Consider the following 21741-nt stretch of genomic DNA (forward strand, 5'->3'; position numbering starts at 1 on the left):
CTAGTGTTGGTGGTCAGGTGAGGTGGCTCACACCTATAATCCCAGCACTTTGGGAAGCTGAGGTGGGTGGATCACTTTAGCCCAGGAGTTCAAGACCAGCCTGGGCAACATAGCAAAACCCTGTCTCTACTAAAAATAGAAAAATTAACCAGGTGTGGTGGTGCACACCTGTAATCCCAGCTACTCGGGAGGCCGAGGCATGAGAATTGCTTGAACTCAGGAGGTGGAGGTTGCAGTGACCTGAGATTGCACCACTGCTCCCCAGCCTGGGAGACAGAGCAAGACTCTGTCTCCAAAAAATAAAATAAAACAAATGTTGGTTAGAATGTGGAAAAATTAGAACTCTTGTACCTTGCTGATGGGAATGTAAAATGGTTCAGGTACTGAGGAAAACAGTTTGGTGGTTCCTCAAAAAGTTAAACATAGAATTACCATATGACCCAGCAATTCTACTCCTAGATGTATACCCAAAAAGAATGAAAAACATGTACTCAAGCAAATACACGTGCATATATGTTCGTAGCAGCAGTATTTACAATCGCCAAAAGGGGGAAACAGCCCAAATGTCCATCAGTGGATGAACAGATAGGCAAATTGTGGCACATACACAATGGAATACTATACAGCTATAAGAAGAAATGAGCCAGGCACAGGGGTGCATGCCTGTAGTCCCAGCTCCCCAGGAGGCTGAGGTGGGAGGATCACTTGAGTCCCAGAGTTCAAGTCTAGCCTTGGCAACATAGGGAGATCCTGTCTCTAAAAAGAAAAAAAAAAAAAAACAGAAGTACTGATACGTGCTACATGAGCTTCAAAAACATGCTGAGTGAAAGAAGCCAGACAGAAAAAGGTTGTATATTGTACGATTCCATTTATGTGAAAAATACAGAATAGGTAAATCCATAGAGAATGCAGATTGATGGTCTGGGAAAAGGCTCCTATGTTGTTGAACCTGCCCAGTTGTGGGTGTGCAGCCCAACTCTGACCTGAGTAAATTCCCAGAAGTCTTTCCTGTATTTTGAATTTGTAGTAACAGCTGTGGGCATTCTAGCAGCAGTTCGATGATCATATATGATACCGCAAACAGGACAAAAAAATGCAGATTGGTGGTTGCCAGGGACTGGAGGCAGGGGTAATGAGAAGTGACAGCTAATAGGCACCTTTTCCTTTTGGGGTGAAGAAATAGATGAAGTTATTCATTAATTGTGCAACCCTGTGAATATACTAAATGCTGCCAAATTGTTCACTTTCAAATGGTTAATTTCATGTTATGTACATTTCACCTCAATAAAAAAAAGAAATCAATACTAGCCTGGGTAACACAGCAAGACTCTGTCTCAAAAAAATTTTTTTTTAAAGACAACTGTTTTGCTGGGACATCATTTATCTACAACTTACAGAACTGTAAGCTCAAATGCAGTGCAATGGCAGGGCCCTGCTGAATCGGGAATAATATGCTTTAAGCAATGCAGTTTTCCATGAAAGCGCACACTTTTCTCCATGGTTTGAACCCTGCCATGGTGAAAATGAGACAGGAATAATACAGGGTGATCGCAGGAGAATAGAAAATTCCAGGCAGCAGTTTTGCATGACTAGCAAAAGGAAACCATTGAAATAGCTGCAGAAGTAGGGGCCCTGAAAAACAGGATGTGGGCCAAGCTGGCTAAAGCCAACTGGAACCAATATAGCGCTGGATTTGACCTAGGTTTCATGTAGGACCTCATTATACGCTCATTAACATACTAAACCCTGCCAGGTTTGGTGGCTCACGCCTGTAATCCCGCACTTTGGGAGGCTGAGGCGGGCGGATCACCTGAGGTCAGGAGTTCAAGACCAGCCTGGCCAACGTGGTGAAACCCCATCTTTACTAATAACACAAAAAAATTAGCAGGACATGGTGGTGCATGCCTGTAATCCCAGCTACTCGGGAGGCTGAGGCAGGAGAATCGCTTGAACCCAGGAGGTGGAGGTTGCAGTGAGTTGAGATCGCACCATTGCACTCCAGCCTGGGTAACAAGAGTGAAACTCCATCTCAAAACAAACAAACAAAAACATACTAAACCCACATCCACCAGTGCCATGACAGTTCCTGGGACATCCATATTTGGCATAAAACCAGGTAACACCACAATTTTGAGAAACCCTCACCTTTTTCCAGGAATCTTCATAAATATCCCACCCCTTGGTTAAAGAAACCCAGAAAGGTGGCAGCTCCAAAGCCTGCTGGATGCAACTCTCTTGCGTAGGCCCGAACTCTCCTTTCTTGAGTGTGTACCTTTTGCTTTGCAATAAACCTCTGTACTTTCACTATTTTCTGACTTGTCCTTGAATTCCTTCTAGCAAAGGGGTCAAGAGCCTGGACACCACCTGGGGTTAAGGTCCCACTGGCATTTGGGGACCTCCCCTAGCCCACTGGCATCAGAAACATTACACAAATCAGCTCACACTATAAATCAGCACCCGGCCCACCATCCCAGCCTGTTGAACATTTTCCAGCACATCACGGACTCTGGTACTACATCGGGCACCAGGTCCAGATAACACATCTTGCATCTCACCTGGGATCTTGAGGAACATGCTATGGAAGCCAGCAGCCCTATGGGGGCAGCCACACCACGTGAGCATCGGCCACACCCTTGGCGACCCTGGAACCAGACCATCCTCCAGCCCCTGTTGGTCTGGAAACCTGCAACGGCCCCATCACTTGGGAACTGGTTAGAAAAATGCAAAATCCACTTGATTCCAGATCTGCTGAATCAGAACCTGCATTTTGGCCACATCCCTGGTGTTTCAAGCTCACATTTAAATTCAAGAAGCTCTGCTCTGGGCTTTTCCTGAATGCGGCACACCAGTGATTCCTCCTGGCCCCAAGGCCTCTGTGCCCAACCAGGGCTGACTTACCCCTGGCCTTGCACAGCACCCCCAAGGCTTTCCTTGGTGTTGATGTGGGCACTGGCTGACTGCCGACAGCACTCCGTGCCTGCTCTCTGACTCTGTCCCGTGTCTGCTTTTCCTCCTGGGATAACGTGGTGCTGGTGTTGATGAAAATAGTCAAACTGTAAAATATTTTTAGAGATTTATTCTGAGCCAAATACGAGTGACCACGACCTGTGACACAGCCCTCGGGGGTCCTGAGAACATGTGCCCAAGGGGGTCAGGGTACAGCTTGCTTTTCTACATTTTAGGGAGGCATGAGACATCAATCAAATACATTTAAGAAATACATTGTTTTGGTCCAGAAAGGCGGGACAGTTCGAAGGTAGGGGAGGGTTCTTCCAGGCTCTAGTAAATTTAAACACTTTCTGGTTGACGGTTGAATTTGTCTAAAGACCTGGGATTAAACAGAAAGGAATGTCTGTAAGATAAGAGGTTGTGGAGACCAAAGTTTTATCATGCAGATGAAGCTTTTAGCTAGCAGGTTTCAGAGAGAATAAGTTGCAAAATGTTTCTTACCGTCTTTAAAGTCTGTGTTGTTCATGCTGGAGAGATTTGATGAGATATGTTTGAACCCCACTTCCACTATGGCCTGAAACAATCTCTCAGGTTAAGTTTTAAGAGCCCGGGCTGAGAGAAGTTCATTCAGATGGTTGTGCAGGCGGGCGGGGGTGGGGGAAACTTAGAATTTTATTTTTGGTTTACACTGGAGTGACAGTGGTGCAGGACGGGGCAGGTTTGTTCTCCTCCAGGCGAAGACAAGTGCTGGCTGCAGAGAGGTTTTATCTGCTGGTATTTGAGAAGCTTTCCCTGATGCAACAGGCCCAGGCAAGTTCAGGGTTCTGCTTTCTGCCAGGGAGAAAAGCTAAAGGGAGGGAGGGTCTGATCCCATCTCTGGCATCATGGTCCTAAGAAATTGCTGGAAATGCTTTCCTCATTAACAGGTACTGCCCAACAAGAATAAATCTTCCCTCCCAGGTCTCCTATTGACTGCTGAGGGTGGGCCTGGGTTCCTGGGAACAAAGGAGGGGTGAGGTGGGACGGGGAGTTCAATCTTCATGATCACTTGGGTAATGCAAGAAAGGCTAACTAGCAGGGATAATGACAGCTGGGCTTTCTCTAGGGCTCTTTCTCCAGCTTAGTCATTGCCTGAAGTGTAATTGCCCGGATGGGTTCTTCCTACCGGCTACACTGACAAAGTCAATTGACTGAAACCATGGCATTGCAGTAAAGAAAGAGTTTAATTGCTGCGAGGCCAGCCACGCCCTAAGGGAGAGGGAGTTACCACTCAAATTAATCTCCCTGAAAGCCAGGGATTTTCTTTTTTTCTTTTCTTTTTTTCTTTTTTTTGAGTTGAAGTCTCACTTTGTTGCCCAGGCTGGAGTGCAGTGGCACAATCTCAGCTCACTACAACCTCTGCCTCCCAGGTTCAAGTGATTCTCCTGCCTCAGCCTCCTGAGTAGCTAGGATTACAGGCATGTACCACCATGCCTGGCTAATTTTTGTATTTTTTTAGTAGAGATCGGGTTTCACCAAGTTGGTCAGGTTGGTCTTGAACTCCTGACCTCAAGCAATCCACACACCTTGACCTCCCAAAGTACTGGGATTATAGGCATAAGCCACTGCGCCTGGCCAAGGTTAGGGATTTTCAAAGATAGTTTGGTGGGCAGCAGACTAGGGAATGGGTGCTATTGATTGGTTGGGGAATGCCATCATAAGGGTATGGAAAATGGTACTGGTGCTTGATGGAGCAGGAGCATCACCATCTTGAACAAACACCACCATCCTAAGTTCCACTTAATTAAAAAACCCCTAAATCCAGCCCCAAAACACCTAATGGCTAATGTCAGCCTAACCAGAAACATTCCAACCCTAAGATAAATCCCTCTCTGACCAGAAACATGCCAACCCCAAGGTCGCCTCCCCTGTGACCATAGACATTCCAACCCTGCAATAAACTTTCCCTCACATAGAAACATTCTGAACCTATGATAAGTCCCCTTTTTCAAAACCCTTAAATATTCTTAGTCTGTAAGAGAGAAGAACTCTCTGACCTAACTTGTCCAGAAGCCCCTCTCAGGTTTGTTTTCTCTAAAATAAACCTGTCCTTAACTGTCAAGCCACATTTTGTGTTTCTTTCTTCTTTCTTTAAGTCTTACATTTGGTGCCACAACCCAGGATGGGTGCTGGCAGCAGAGGCTCTCTTGCAACCCAGGAGGCAGTGGGCAGCAGCAGCCCTCATCCTGAGCTAACTCCTGGATCCTGAGAGCCTCTGGAAACCCACCCTGTATTTTCTCTTACTTCACTTTTCAAGCGATTTGTGTAAGGAGGACAACTAATCTGAAGGAGATTGCAAGGCTCGGGCCAGAGCTACTCTCTGATGGGCTCTCAAAACCCTCGGGTATCAGGAATCCACCTCCAGCTGCCCACAACAGGTATTTCACTCTCTAGCCCTTGTTCCCTCTTCCTTCCTCTTCTCTCTCTCTTCCTCATGTGGCTCCAGTCCAGGAGGCCCTCTGCCAATTCCAACTAGAACATCCAACATTGGACACTCATCCAGCCAACTGGGAAAATCTGCCTTCCCCTGGCTTTCTTGCAGTACCTGGGAAAGTCAGGTCTGCCGTCCTGATCCTCAGAGGGCCAATGGGACTAAGCTAGAGGAAATCCTGGGGATGCCCAGTTTCTTCTCAGCTTAACTGTCCTCTTTAGAAAGAGGATACTGGGTTTCTGTCTTTTGTCTGGGGATGCCTAGAACAAAAACAGACACACTCAGTTTCCTCTTACCAGCCCACATGGCTGCCAAAAAATCCCACATTCCTAGATCCTCCCCACTGGGCTGTCTCCTTTGGAACCTCACCAAACCTGGCTTACAGGGGAACCTAAAGCCAAAGCATTTAGTTTTTTATTGCAACACAGCCTGGCCCTAATACAAATGAAATAATGACAGTTGATGGCCTGAAAATAGCACCTTTGACTTTCAAATTCTCAGGGACCTTAACAACTTTATAACCAAGAATAGCAAATGGCAAGAGAGTCCCTATATTTGGGCTTTCTTCTATCTTAGATCCCAACCCTCCTTATGCCAAGCTTGCACCCCTCATGAAATACCTCTTCTTAATGAAAATCCTCCCTGAGTCTTTCCTTCCTCTGGAATTCCTTCCTCTGAAACCCCTTTTGACCCTGCAGATAAACCCCCGCCCCGTATTCACAACCCTCTGCATCCGCTCCTCACCCACCCGAACCCTCCACCCAGCTGGCCCCTCCTGCTCCCAAGCCTTTAACGCCAAACCCCCTCCCTCCTCTTTCTCTACCTATTACCTGTTTGAAAACTACTTCAGCCCCTTGGGTGGCTGCAGTTTGCCAGCCACCCCAGGTGGTGGCTCAGCATCTGGCCAACTGCCACTCTCCCCCGCATTCTTCACCTGTTACCCACTCAAAAACTACTTCAGCCAGGTGCGGTGGCTCATGCCTGTAATCCCAGCACTTTGGGAGGTCAAGGTGGGCGGATCATGAGGTCAGGAGATTGAGACCATCCTGGCTAACACAGTAAAACCCCGTCTCTACTAAAATTACAAAAAAATTAGCTGGGCATGGTGGCATATACCTGTAGTCCCAGCTACTCGGGAGACTGAGGCAGGAGAATTGCTTGAACCCAGGAGGCAGAGGTTGCAGTGAGCCAAGATTGCGTCAACTGTACTCCAGCCTGGGTGATAGAGCGAGACTCCGTCTCAAAAACGACAACAACAACAAAAACTACTTCAGCCAGTCAAGTCACCCCTGCCATTCTTCCTCTCTGGAAAGTGGTTGGGATTAAAGGCATCGCTTTCGTTCATGTCTTTTTCTCTATCTCTGATTTGTCACAAATCAAACAGCATCTGGGATCTTTCTCTGAACATTCCTCTCATTATCGCAAGAAATTCCTGCCCATAATTCAATCCTTTAATTTAACTTGGCATGACATTTATATAATTCTAACCTGCACCCTCACTTCTAATGAAAAAGAGTGCATCTGGAGTTTAACTGAAACACACACAGATAAACTCCATAATTAAGCCCCCATACAAAATCCAGTGGCTAATGATGCAGTTCCCCACCATAGACAAAAATGCCCATAAGGCAACTAATTATGAAAAACTTAGAGGAATTACACAAGAGCTCCAGGAAAATCCTGCCCTTTTCTTATCACACCTCACTGAAGCTATGCTAAAACATACCATTTTGGACCCAGAATCTAGAGAAGGTCAAACTTTTCTCCACCTCCAATTTATTTCCCAATCCGCCCCAGATATCCAGAAAAAATTACAAAAATTAGAGGAAGGTCTCCAGACATCTTGGTGGGACCTCGTAAATGCAGCCTTTCATGTCTTCAACAACAGAGACGAGGAACAAAAAATTTAAAAAGACAAGCATCTCTTTAAAATACCAGATGCTTGCCCCTGCTGTCCAAAAGTCAATTACACAAAAGCCTCCCAACAACCCAAAAGAAAACTTCCCCACCTCTCTGGGAGTCTGTTTCCGATGTGGCAATCCTGGACACTGGCCAAAGGCTTGTCCTAACTCCCAGCTGTCCACCAAACTGTACCCAACTTGCAGTCTTTGGGGACACTGGAAAATGGACTACCCACAACAGGAACACCCTCCCTATTTGGGTGCCGCTCATAATGAAGCCCCCTGACCATCACAGGAGGAAATCTCTTCAGTGCTGGTGCTGCCCACGGAGGACTGAGGGTGCCCAGGATTCTTCACCCCGACATCTAGTGAGTCCGTGGAACCCAGCGTAATTTGGACGTTATCCATTAAGATTATTTCCTTTCTTTTAGATACTAGGGTGAGCCTATCAGTATTAACTGAATATGAAGACCCATTAGAACATTCATTCGTTTCTGTTGGCATGAAGGGCATACAAGAAACCAAACACTGCCACTATACTCCTCATTTCAGTGAGTCACCCTCACTCACTGTTTTTTTGGTCATTCCTCACTGTCCCACTCCTTTATTAAGAAGGGACATTCTACACAAACTAGGGGGAATCATTCATTTATCGGCCCTACACCAAAGCCACTCTTATTTATTATTATGTCAAGAACAGAACCCCTCCTCAGACATTCAACATCAAACAGACTTAAATCCCAAATTCCTCAGCCAAGTAAACCCCATAGTATGGAACACTGACTTCTCCATAATAACTACCCACCATTCTCTAATCCAAATTTCACTGAAGAATCCTAAGCACTATATAGTGGTCCCACAATATCCCCTCAATCCTGAATGGATTACGGGGACTCAAGCCCATCATCTCCCAACTTTTGGTTGCCAATATTTTAATCGCCACCCATTCTCCCCACAATAATCCTATTCTCCCAATAAAAAATGGGATGGCTCCTATAGACTGGTTCAGGATTTATGACAAATCAACTCCGCTGTTGTTTCTGTTCATCCTGTTGTCCCAAACCCCTACACCCTCCTATCATGAATTCCTCCCAACACTAGCCACTTCTCTGTATTAAGCCTTAAAGATGCCTTTTTTTACTATCCCTCTACATCCCTGCTCTCAAAATCTTTTTGCTTTCACTTGGACTGATCCTGACACAGGCTGCTCCCAACAACTCACCTGGACTGTCCTCCCCCAGGGGCTTAGGGATAGCCCTCACTATTTTGGTCAGGCACTTCAGTTAGACTTCTCCCAACTACCTCTACAACATAGCATTTTGCTTCAATATGCGGATGATTTACTCCTTTGCAGCCCTTCCCTAAAATATTGTATTCAACACACCACCAAGCTTTTAAATTTTTTGGCTGAATGTAGGTACTGGGTATCCAAAAGAAAGGCCCAATTAACATCTCCAAAAATTTCATACCTAGGACTAATCATAACGCCAAATACCCAGGAAATTCCGTCAGCACGAAAGCAATGTGTTCAATAAATCCCATTTCCTAAAACAAAAAGGGACTTACTTTCCTTCCTCGGATTAGTGGGATATTTCTGAATATGGATAGCAAATTTTGCCATTATCGCTAAACCCCTTTATTAACACAATAAAGGAAATTTTAACCAACTACTCACTCCCACCCCAGACCTTTTATCATGCTTTCTTGCACCTAAAATGTGCCTTATTACAGGCCCCTGCTTTAGGCCTTCCAAGCCCCCTAAAACCTTTTCATCTATATTTACAGAGTTCTCATAATCAGGCCCTCAGGCTACTAGCCCAACCCATGGGAAACTCCCTCCAACCAGTGGCATATTTTTCAAACAACTAGACCCCATTTATAAAAGCTAGCCCCTTTACTTAAAATTTTTGGCCACAGGCCGGGCGCAGTGGCTCACGCCTGTAATCCCAGCACTTTGGGAGGCCAAGGCGGGTGGATCACGAGGTCAGGAGATCGAGACCATCCTGGCGAACATGGTGAAACCCCGTCTCTACTAAAAATACAAAAAAATCAGCCAGGCGTAGTGCCGGGCGCCTGTAGTCCCAGCTACTCAGGAGGCTGAGGCAGGAGAATGGCATGAACCCGGGAGGCGGAGCTTGCAGTGAGCCGAGATCGTGACACTGCACTCTAGCCTGGGTGACAGAGCAAGACTCCGTCTCAAAAAAAAAAAAAGAAAATTTTGGCCACAGCTTCAATAATTAGGCACAAAAGCTCATATTCTATGAACCTCTTCAGGTATTTCCTCCTTCTCACAGTCTACAAGATATGGTCAGCCTTAAGTCGCTCACCCCCATCTCATCCTCTCATGTGCAAGCCCTGTATTCAACTCTCCTTTAACCCTCTATCTCTCTTCATGATACCCCCTGCCAATCCCACCACTCTTATCTTCAACGCCAATTTAAAACCCCGACCAACACTCATGCTCTAATCTAATTGAAAGTTCTCTCACCATGTTTACCACCTTATTTCCACTCACATAAAAGGAGCCCCAGATTGGTTTATAGATGGGAGTGCATCAAAAAACCCTCCCTTCAAAGCAGGATATGCCATCATTGAAGGGTATCATGGTAATATCCACTTTCTCCCACCTAGAAAAGTCACAGAGGCTGCTCCCTTGCCTCTGGGCACATCCTCCCAACAAGCAGAACTAGTTGCCCTAACAAGAGAACTAGCTCTAGCAAAAAACACACAAGTTAATATATACACTGATTCTAAATATGCCTACAACATTCATTCCAATGCTCAAATTTGGAGTGAGTGGGGCTATCTCACGGCTCAGGGAACCTCTATCATTAATGGAAAATCCATCCATCGTCTATTAACGGCAGCTCTACTTCCAGGAAAGGTTGCAGTTACCCATTGCAACAGACATCAATCAGACAAAAGCCATATTTCTTTAGGGAACTATGAGGCTGACTTGGGTAAAACATGCCTCAACCAATCACCTAATTCCCCAATATCTATTTCCCCTCATACAACATATTCCCTCTTTTTATCCAGAACACCAAACACAACAACTAATCATGGTGGGGGCAAAATTCAAACCCCCCCATACTAGTTCATACAAAACAAATTAGTCCTACCTGACCCTGAATGAACAACTCTTCTATGGGACATTCACAACCTCTTCCACACTAGCCATTCCTCTCTACACCATTTCTTAAGTTTCCATATACTCTTAACCCCAGATATAAAGGAAGAGTCAAAAGCCATTTCCCATCAATGCTCTATTGAACAAAAAGCTTCACCCCACTCCAATACTAAACCCCCTTCTTTCCCAACCCACCAAGCCAGGGGACACCTTCCAAGACAGGATTGGCAAATTGATTTTACCCATACGCCCCCAGTAAAAAGGGTTCAATTTCTTTTAGTTCTGGTTGACACCTTTTCAGGATGGGTTGAGGCCTTTCCCACAACAAACAAGCTTCTACTGTCGCCTCCAAATGAATAACAGAAATCATCCCCGGGTTCAGGGTGCCTCTTTCTCTTCAATCTGATAATGGTCCTGAATCCATTTCTCAAATTACTTAAACACTTACAGGAGCCCTACAAATCACCTGGAAGCTACGCATCCCCTATCGACCTCAGTCTTCAGGAAAGGTTGAGAAAATGAATGGCATTCTAAAAAACACCCTTACCAGGTACTCACTCGAGACACATAAAGACTGGGTTACACTTTTGCGTTTAGCCCTTCTAAAAATTTGAGCGCTCCTATGTAAGCCTCTAATGCTCAGACCCTTTGAACTCACGTATAGGAGACCACTGCCCCTTTTGCTGCACGTCAGGGTCAAGCCCCACCTCTACCAACCCCTCTCGCTTCCCCTCTTCTGCATACCGTCCACCATTTCATTTGGGAACATGCTGACAAATACCTGCCACAACCCATCACCAACTCCTCTAATCCCTTCCTACAGCTAGGAGACTGGGTTCTAGTAAAAGATCTCAGCCCTACCCCCAATCTCCACTTCACACTTAAATGGAAGGGACCTTATCAAATCATCCTTACTACACCCACAGCATCAAAACTCCAGGGACTCCCCAGCTGGTTTCATTTCACTTCTCTCAAGAAAACAGACTTCCCTTCACCACATACCCAAACAACCAAATCTAAAACCTCTTCAGCCTTCTCTTGTAGCTCCATGACACTGACTTCCGTTCGCCTCACCCAAATCCCGGAGGAAAACGAGGAGGAGTCCACATATAAGCCGCTTATGTCTCTTTCTCTCCCAAACTTCCATCACTTCCTAACCAGCCTTACTACAGACCTTCAGTGGTACCCTTACGAAACTCCAATTGTACATCCTGATCAGCTCCTCACTGCTCTGTGGGACCTATGGCTTCAAGGAGCTTTCTGGCACTTTACTCCTACCCAAATAACTTTTTTCTCTTTTTGCTTGTTTCTTTTCTTTTCTTTCTTTTTTTTTTTTTCTTTGTTTTTTTTTTTTTTTTTTTTTTTTTTTTTTTTTTTTTTTTTTTTTTTTGTTGTTGTTGTTGTTGTTTTGAGATGGAGTCTCGCTCTGTCCCCCAGGCTGAAGTGCAGTGGTGCCATCTCGACTCACTGCAAGCTCCGCCTCCCAGGTTCACACCATTCTCCTGCCTCAGCCTACCGAGAAGCTGGGACTACAGGCACCTGTCACCACGCCTGGCTAATTTTTTGTATTTTGTAATTATTGTATTTTAAGTAGAGACAGGGTTTCACTATGTTAGCCAGTATGGTCTCGATCTCCTGACCTCGTGATCCACCCACCTCAGCCTCCCAAAGTGCTGGGATTACAGGCGTGAGCCACCGCGCCTGGCCTACTTGTTTCTTTCAATATAAATTTCCTGATCACATCAACCTCACCAATACAACCACTCCCCACTGCTCAAACTAGAATGTGCTATAAACCTTACACAATCTCTCTTGCAGCAAACTAACTGTTCCTTTGCTTCGGAGTCTCGGATGTGCTTGCTACTGTCTTCCTCAGCTTACACAGCCCTTCCTGCATCCCTTCATGACCTTTTAACAAGAAACATAACCCTAATCTATCAACTCCAAATGGAGCTTCCTTTTTGGAAAAAGCTGACATGCTGGTCGGCAGTTATCCCATTTCCAGGACAGATCACGCCAACAAATTATTTCAAACCTATTACAACTCCCTACCACCCCTGAAGCCCCAAGGCCCTCGCATTGAAGGGCCCATAACTGAACACACCCCCCTTTTATAACAAGACTCACTTTGCTTTTCAGCCTCTGGGGGAAGTTTCCCTGTAGGGTCCTTAACATCTAACCAATGCAGCCACATTATCATTGTTAAGCACCCCTCTGACCATCAAATTAACCGGGTTGACTACTAAGTACTGCCTGAAGCAAACGGAGCATTCCTGCAATGGCTTGTTTTACAGCCTCTCCCCTGACCTAACCTCTGCTTCCCCTAGTGCCCACCTTTTTCTGTGGCTCAATATCAATGGTACAACATCCGACCGGATTAAATGTGTAAAAAAAACTCCTCCGGACGGGCACAGTGGGTCACGCCTGTAATCCCAGCACTTTGGGAGGCCAAGACGGGTGGATCACCTGAGGTCGGGAGTTCAAGACCAGCCTAACCAACATGGAGAAACCCCATCTCTACTAAAAATAGAAAATTAGCTGGGCATGATGGTGTGTGTCTGTAATCCCAGCTACTCGGGAGGCTGAGGCAGGAGAATCACTTGAACCCGGAAAGCAGAGGTTGCGGTGAGCCAAGATCACACCATTGCCCTCCAGCCTGGGCAACAAGAGTGAAACTCTGTCTCAAAAAACAAAAACAAAAACAAAAAAAACCCTCCTCCTGTACTCCTCCTATATCTCTACTATAGTAGGTGTATCTCCTTGGCCTCCTCCTTGTCCACCTGGAGTAAAGAACCACAAGAAAGAAAAAATATCCCATCTTTAATTCACTTATTTTCTTTCCATATCTTTGCCTATATTTATGACAAAGGCTTATTCTTTTTGTGTGGCACCAACACATATCTTTTTCTCCCCACCGACTGAACCCGAACCTGTACCCTAGTTTTTATTTCTCCCTCCATTGGCCTAGTTCCTCCTAATCAGCCTTTACCCATCCCATCCATCCAGTATGTTAGAAAAAGGAGGGCCATCCAAGTCATTCCTTTAATGGCTGCCTTAGGTATAACCTCTGGGACTGGGTTGGGAGCAGGAGGATTAGCCACTTCCTTAACATACTTTAAAGCTCTGTCAACAAAACTGCAGAATTCATTAGAAGACGTGGCCCAAAGCCTTATACGAGTCCAAGACCAATTAGACTCCTTGGTTGAAGTAGTCCTCCAAAATAGACGAGGATTAAATCTTATAACGGCTGAAAACTGGGGCCTCTGCCTCTCACTGGGTGAAGAATGTTGCTTCTGTCTCAACCAATCGGGCCTAGTAAGAGACGCTGCTAAAAAAAACTTAAAGAAAGGGCTAAAAAGCTAAGAGAATACCAAGACAGCCAAGTAAATTCTTGGTTTAAACACAAAATCCTAACATGGGTCATCCCATTCCTGGGCCATCTCCTAATAATATGCCTAGGACTAACGTTCTTACCCTGTTTAATTAACCTTTTTCAAAGATTTTTTAACCAACAGGATCATGGCAATCTCACAGCCAATTACCCAAAAACATCTACAAACAGAGTTACTCCTGTAATCAATCCGAAATCAAAGAACTCTCTGTCTCCCGTCCCCCAGCCCTCAGCAGGAAGTAGCCAGAAAGAACACACCACCCCTCATCCTTTTTATAACTATAGGGACTGGATTGACACAGCAGGAGCATCGCCATCTTGAACAAACACCACCATCCTACATTCCTGTTGATGAATGAAAAACTGCCTAAATCCAGCCCCAAAACATCAGCCTAATGGCTGATGTCAGCACAACCAGAAACATTCCATTGCTAAGATAAACCCCTCTCTGACCAGAAACATGCCAACCCCGAGATAGGCTCCCCTCTGACCAGAGACATTCCAACCCCACAATAAACTTTCCCTTACATAGAAACATACCAAACCTATGACAAGCTCTCCCACCTTCCAAAACCCTTAAATATCCTTAGTCTGTAAGAGAGAAGGGCTCTCTGACCTAACTCATCCAGAAGCCCCTCTCAGGTTTGTTTTCTCTAAAATAAACCTGTCCTTAACTGTCAAGCTACATTTTGTGTTTCTTTCTTCTTTCTTTAAGTCTTACAGTGCTGAGTCCTCCTCTGGGTGGGGCCACAGGATGGGCTGAGTCATGAGTCCAGGTAGAGTTAGCCATCATCAGAAATACAAGTCTGAGACATCTCAAAAAGTGAATCTTAGGTTCTACAATAGTGATGTTACTTATGGGAGTAATTGAGGAAGTTATAAATCTTGTGACTTCTGGAAAAATGGCTGGTAATCATTTACCTGTGTCTACATCTTAGCAGAATTCAGGCCCCTCTCATAATCCTAACCTTGTGGCCTTTCATTAGTTTTACAAAGGCGGTTTAGTTTTGAGAAGGGCTATTACCATCCTTGCTTTAAGGTTAAGCTCTAAACTAAATTTCTCCCAAAGTTAGCTTGGCCCATACTCAGGAATGACCAAGGGCAGCCTGGAGTTTAGAAGCAAGACAGAATCAACGATGTCAGATTTCTCACACTGTCATAATATTTGCAAAGGCAGTTTTAGAAGCACTGGATCTCATTTAAGCCTCAAAATCACCCAATTTTAGATGAACCTGCAGCTGAGTGAGGTCAACATTTTCTCAGAGTAATATAAGGATAAATAATGGGTCAGTGCAGTGGCTCACGCCTATAATCCTAACACTTTGGGAGGCCGAGGCAGGCGTATCACCTGAGGTCAAGAGTTCAAGACCAGCCTGGCCAACATGGCAAAACCCCATCTCTACTAAAAATACAAAAATTACCTGGGCATGGTGGCACGTGCCTGTAGTCTCAGTTACATGGGAGGCTGGGGCAGGAGAATCACTTCAACCCAGGAGGTGAAGGTTGCAGTAGGCCAAGATCACACCATTGCACTCCAGCCTAGGTGAGAGAGCAAGACTCCATCCCCCACTCCCCCAAAAAAGGAGAAATGACAGAGTCCACTTATTAGCCTTCTGGCCAAGATCAAGTATAATAAACAATGGAGCCATAGTTGGAACCCAGTCTCTCTCTTTCCAGAGTCTCATCGTTCACAAACCTGGTCATCGGGACTCTCCTTTCCTTGGAGATTCAAAGCCATCCCCTTGGCTTGTCTACCGTAAGATGACTTGATAAACACACAGATACCTTCATCAATATCACTTCACTATGCCCAGGAGATTCTTGTCCTGCAAGACAAATGCTGCAAATAACTTTATGGTTCACTTCAGGAACTTCCTGGAAAGATTCATCAGCTCTTCAATAAAAAGCATCCAATGATAGCTTAGACTCAAAACTCATTCAACTCACCACCAGCAAATCCTCATCATGCTGTGTTCACTTATGTGAAAGGATTACATCATGACTTGCTAATTCCAAGGAGGCTGAAAGACTCATCTGAAACTACATGTTTTGATCTTTAAAAATATGGACTGGGTGTGGTGGCTTACATCTGTAATCCCAGCACTTTGGGAGGCAGAGGCAGGTAGATCACAAGGTCAGCAGTTCGAAACCAGCCTGGCCAACATGGTTGAACCCTGTCTCTACTAAAAATACAAAAATTAGCCAGGTGTGGTGGCGCATGCCTGTAATCCCAGCTACTGGGGAGGCTGAGGCAGGAGAATTGCTTGAACCTGGGAGTTGGAGGTTGTGATGAGCCGAGATTGTGCCACTGTACTCAAGCCTGGGCGACCGAGCGAGACTCTGTCTCAAAAAACAAACAAATAAACGAAAAAGAATAAATACCCCAATGTTGTTATCTCCTACTCTGAGACCCTGCTAGTGAAACCACCACTGCAAAATTATGACTGAGATGGTGAAAGAGATCTGACCTAACCAACTCCATCTTCCCTTCTGACCTCCAAGCTGTTCTTGTTCATTCCTGGGCATGGGCTTTGAACTAACCTGGGGAGGAACTTACAGTTTATAGTTTAGAAAAAAGAAGATAACAGTCCTTTTCTCAAGGTAGACCCCCTTCTTGTTAGCCAAAAGATTAGAAATTATGGTTGAGCAGTCATGCAGCTGAGGATTCAAGATTCTGACCCTCCCCAAACTACTCCTAGGCATAACATCACTGTTGTAAAACCTAAGGTCAGTGCCTGAGACATTTGCAGACCCCACATCTGATGGATCAGCTGGCACCACCCAGATCGATAAACTGGCTCATCTTATCTTGTGGCCCCCACCCAGGAACTGACTCAGCACAAGAGGACAGCTTTGACTCCCTGTGATTTCATCTCTGACCAATCAGCACTCCTGGCTCACTGGCCCCTCCCCACCCACCAAATTATCTTTAAAAACTCGATCCCCAAATGCTCGGGGAGACCAATTGGAATAATAAAAAAACTCTGGTCTCCCACACAGCTGGCTGTATGTGAACTACTCTTTCTCTACTGCAATTCCCCTGTCTTGAAAAATTGGCTCTGTCTGGGCAGCAGGCAAGGTGAACCCACTGGGTGGTTACACTAGGGCCCTGCAATAGGAGTGCCTTTCACTCCCCTGGTAAGCACCAACTTTGTCTTGTGTACAGGCAGTGCCAACTCCATGGGTCTGTGACCTGTGCAGTTTCCAGGATCCTGCCCACAGAAGGGCAACTTCATATCTGGCCTGGCACAGGGTAAACACTCAGGAAATGCCAGCTATTAGCTAGTGACAATGTCCTAATCCCACCACATCTGGAAAATCCTTTTCCTCATGGAGCCTGGATTCTGGACTCTCCTCCAACAAGTGAGTAATTGTTTCTAGACCCATGTGCTTCATTCAGAAAGTGGTCCACCTTTCCCCCAAAGCTTCCCCTGCTATAGCTTTTCCTATGTGCAAGGCCTAAGCCTCAGCTGCGTGCTGAGCTGACCCTTGGATACAGCCTGACTCTGTGCCAGGAGCCTGGCAGGCTCTGGGGAAAATGCCTGGTAGAGTGGTCCCTGGAACTTACGATCTCTGCAGAGACTGTGGCATCCCAAAGACCCGCTTAGAAGGCTATAGGAGCAGAAGGAGGCGACCTTGTGGGGTGTGGGCTGCATACAGGCAGAAGCAGGAGGCCAGGCAAGAGGGAACGGTGTGGAACAGTACGGAACATGGAGCCTGGATTCTGAACGCATGCTGCGTTTGCTGGGGTGAGGAAGGCGAAGAGAACTCTGGAAAAGAGGTCACGGAAGAGGTGAAAAAAGGTCACTGAGGGGAGACAGATGGAAAGGGAAAGGCGCGTGGCGGTTAATGAGTGGAGGGTCACAGGAGAGGGCTGGGAGGGGACGCTTCCATTTTCTCCCAGATAAGCACACAGCATCAAGTTTAGAGATGCAAAGACAAAGACAGGAGAGAATAGTTAACAAACCTCAGGATGGTCGCCTTGAAGAAGCAGGACCAGGCACTGCCATTCCAGCATTACTTGTGTATATTGTACCTTAATAACCAAATTCAAGATGCCACTTCTAGGGGCTATTCAATGCAGTTTTTGTTGTTGTTGTTGTTGTTTGAGACGGAGTCTCGCTCTGTCACCCAGGCTGGAGTGCAGTGACGTGATCTCGGCTCACTACAATCTCCGCCTCCTGGGTTCAAGCCATTCTCCTCAATGCAGTTTTAACAGCACAAAATCCAGAAAGTGGAAGAAAGTTTAGGAGCCTTTGGCAGCAAAATTCCCCAGATGGAGCAGTTTAAAGAAAAATATGACCACAAGGTGGGGCTGCATGGCCAATGCAGACCTGCAAGTCACAAAGCAAGGCAGCCACCTCCGATAGATGCATTTGGAAGGCTGCTCCCTTCCAAGAAGAGCCCCTGGTGTCCCAGCAGTCCCTGACCACCAGGAAGCCTGCAGCTGCAGCTGCAGTGGGTCACCATGTGCGTGATACAACTATGCATGAAGGGTGAAGGGGTTGGCAGCGCAGCCCTGGAGCATCTCTCTTATTCAAGTTCAGCCCCAAGTCATGGGTGCTTGGAACTTGGACCTGTTGACCCTCATCGGCTCTATCTAGGCAGCAGGCAAGGTGAACCCACTGGGCGGTTACACTAGGGCCCTGCAATAGGAGTGCATTTCATTCCCCTCGTAAGCACCAACTTTGTGGACAGAGCCCAGGAATCTGTATTCTAACACCCTCTCCCTATCTCTCCACCCCCATGGTGTTTATTAGGCAAACTCAGGGGAAGCTGGCTATGCCAACAGGGCGGCTGCCTCTTTAGCTACATTTGCCAAGAGAGAAGGGCAGAGCTGTCTTCTCCAGGTCTCAGCCTCATGGTAGGCTCTGGAACCGCAGCAACACAGGCCAATGTGAGCCACCTGTGCAGCAACCGCTCCCTCCCCACCCTGCACAACACAGCAGCAGGCAATCAGTTTACCGAATATATAGGAGAAAAATAATTTATTTATTTAATTTAAAACAGTAAAACTTCAGCTTCCCCCCCATCAGGGCTTGTATGACAATTCTGCAGATGCAAAAACTCACACTTTTGATGCCACGACTAGAAGTTTGTAAAAACAATTTTTCTTGTTGTGGACACGTGAAGAGTTCTGTCTGTACCTTCAGCCTGGGTCAAATAATAATCTTTATTTAAAAACAAAACAGAACAAACCAAAAACACCTCAAAAGCACAAAGAGGCAGACAGCGGCTGGTAAACCTAGTTAAAAGACCAAAGTTCAGAAAGTGCATGGGAGAGGGACGCTGAGCTGAGGACACTGTTCCGGCTGCAGAACGTGTTATGGCTGAGCTTACACTTGGGTGACTAGGGGATGCAGGCAGATAAACATTAACCACACTAACAGAGGAGACAGAAGCCCACTGGGGCTGTGCAAAGTGTCCAAGGAGCACAGCCCCTTTTGCCCTCATCAGATGTAACAGCCCTTTGCTCGAGCCCAGGAGTTCAAGATCTGTCTGGGCAACATGGCAAAACCTTGCCTCTACAAAAAATTGAAATTTAGCCAGCCCTGTGGTCCCAGCTACTCGGGGAGCTGAGGTGGAAGGATCGCTTGAGCCTGGGAGGTGGAGGCTACAGTGAGCCATGACTGCATCACTGCATTCCAGCCTGGGTGTGGTGCTCCAGACAGCAAAACCCTGCCCCACAAAAATAAATACATTAAAAAGAAGTAACAGAAGTAACAGCCCCTCCTGGACTTGTTTTATTTTTTGAGATGGAGTCTCACTCTGTCACCCAGGCTGGAGTGCAGTGGTGTGATCTCGGCTCACTGCAACCTCTGCCTCCCCGGTTCAAGCAATTCTCCTGCCTCAGCCTCCCAAGTAGCTGGCACTACAGGCACACGCAACCACGTCTGGCTTTTTTTTTTTTTGTATTTTTAGTAGAAACAGGGTTTCACCATGTTGGCCAGGCTGGTCTCGAGCTCCTGACCTCAGGTGATCCCCCACCTTGGTCTCCCAAAGTGCTGGGATTACAGGCGTGAGCCACTGTGCCTGGCCCCCTCCTGGACTTTTAGGATGTGACTTCCTTCCCATCCAGTCTTTCTGTCTGAGCACTACCCACCCAGCTAGACTGACTTGGTAACTGGATCTAAGGAGGAGGCGATATTGCTGTTTTCAAGGTCGGTGGGCCAGAGGCCTGGGCTAAGGCACTCAGACAAGCCCCTGCCCTGCCCACCTGGTCACCACCATTCACAGTGATCATTCATCTGTGGCAAGAGGTGGGCAGCAGAGGAAGCTGAATTAGATACCCGACGTGTAACTTTTTGAAGGTTTTTACAGAAGCAGATAGAGTGGCCAGTGGCATCAAAGAAACAGAATGAGAACTTGAGCCCAGGCACCCAGAGCAGGTGTTTTCTGAGCCCTCAGCTCCCTCTACAGGCCTTTCCTGACCATGGCCAGCCCGTTTGGGGAGTCACGTCTCAGCCCTGGCTTGGGTACAGCAGGGAGGGCTCTGGAGGCCCCTGCTGAGCAGGGTTGATTCTAACACTATTCCTCTGTGTCCTAGTATTGTCTTTTCTCTTTTCTCTGTAAATCATGTTCTTTTTTGCCGCAAGCAAATTCCTGAATTTTTGCTCCCTTCTAGAAGCTCAAGTGAGGGTTTTTACCAGAGACATACCCAGAGATTTGCTGTAATGTCCTTAGGGGAGTCCAGAATTCACTTACAGAGTCTATCTCTGCCGAGTGGCTTTCCCTGGAGCAGCCCAGAGCTCTCTTTCAATCCTAAGGGGATGTTTGTCTCACTAATTTCCATCAAGAAATCTGTTTTCTTGGACAGGCACAGTGGCTCATGCCTGCAATCCCAGCACTTTGGGAGGCTGAGGTGGATCACCTGAAGTCAGGAGTTTGAGACCAGCCTGACCAACATGGTGAAAACCCATCTCTACTAAAAACACAAAAAAATTAGCCAAGCATGGTGACAGGTGCCTGTAATCCCAGCAGCTTGGAATTGAGAGGCAGAATTGCTTGAACCCTGGAGGCGGTGGTTGCAGTGAGTCAAAATCACACCCCTGCACTCCAGCCTGGGCAACACAGTGAAACTCCATTTCAAAAAAAAAGAAACAGAAATCCATTTTCACAGGAAACCAAAACTCAGCATTTTGGACTCAGTCTGCTAAATGATTATTCCTTTCCTGATACAGATTTTGGTTTTGAGAGTCAAACAGGGATCAGCAGCACAATGTGACTTCGGTTTTGATCCAGAACCATTTTACTAAGCTCAGAAAAGCATGCTTTGTCGAGTTCCGATGGATTCCAAGGGAAATCACCTGTCACAGGTAAAGCTGTACTTTCTCTCGCCAAGCCCCTGGAGGTAGCATCTCCACTTCCCATTCTTTGCCAATGGCTCCTGTGACTGAACAGAGAAGCTTTTTCTGAAATAAGACAAAAGCGTTTGTGGAAGAGCCACAGAATAAAAATAGAGATACAAGTGCTTACTTTCAATTCTTTTCTTTTAAATGTAAATAATTGCTCCATGATCCATGCTGCCACTTACCCCAAATGAATACCAAAATAGCCAAATCCTTTTGAATCCCCTTTTTTTTTTTCCAGAGACAGTGTCCTGCTGTTTCCCAGGCTAGAGTGGCAGTGGTGCCATCCCAGCTCACTGAAGCCTCAAATTCCTGGGCTCAAGGGATCCTCCCGCCTCAGCCTCCTGAGTAGTGGAGACTACAGGCATGCATCACCACATAAGCTCTAGGCGAAAGAATGAGGCTCCTTCTCAAAAAACAAAACAAAACAAAAAGCTGAATCTCAATCTTAAAACCTTCACCTTCAGGGAGGAATGTTTGTTTGAGACCGAGTTTCACTCTTGTTGCCCAGGCTGGAGTGCAATGGCGTGGTCTTGGCTCACCGAAACCTC

The 21741-nt window shown here is 46.3% G+C and overlaps 1 protein-coding gene and 1 non-coding gene across 3 annotated transcripts in view; one reads left to right on the forward strand and one right to left on the reverse strand.

Moving 5' to 3' along the window:
* Positions 1-6354, reverse strand: part of SLC2A5 (solute carrier family 2 member 5) — a 50507-nt gene extending 44153 nt beyond the window's left edge. Inside the window, exons 1-2 of one of the 2 annotated variants that reach the window (XM_025391052.1) lie at positions 6250-6354; positions 2899-3053 (exon numbers count right to left, since the gene is read on the reverse strand). The gene's annotated coding sequence lies outside the window, so the exon portion shown is untranslated. Of the gene's footprint in view, positions 1-2898; positions 3054-3691; positions 3697-6249 lie in introns of both variants that reach the window. The other variant, XM_025391071.1, reaches the window with a different exon arrangement.
* On the forward strand, positions 917-1086 carry LOC112616152. The gene has a single exon (XR_003117580.1).
* Positions 6355-21741: the final 15387 nt, after the last annotated feature.

This window comes from Theropithecus gelada, chromosome 1 (assembly GCF_003255815.1).
Source record: "Theropithecus gelada isolate Dixy chromosome 1, Tgel_1.0, whole genome shotgun sequence".
Taxonomy (NCBI): Eukaryota; Metazoa; Chordata; class Mammalia; order Primates; family Cercopithecidae; genus Theropithecus; species Theropithecus gelada.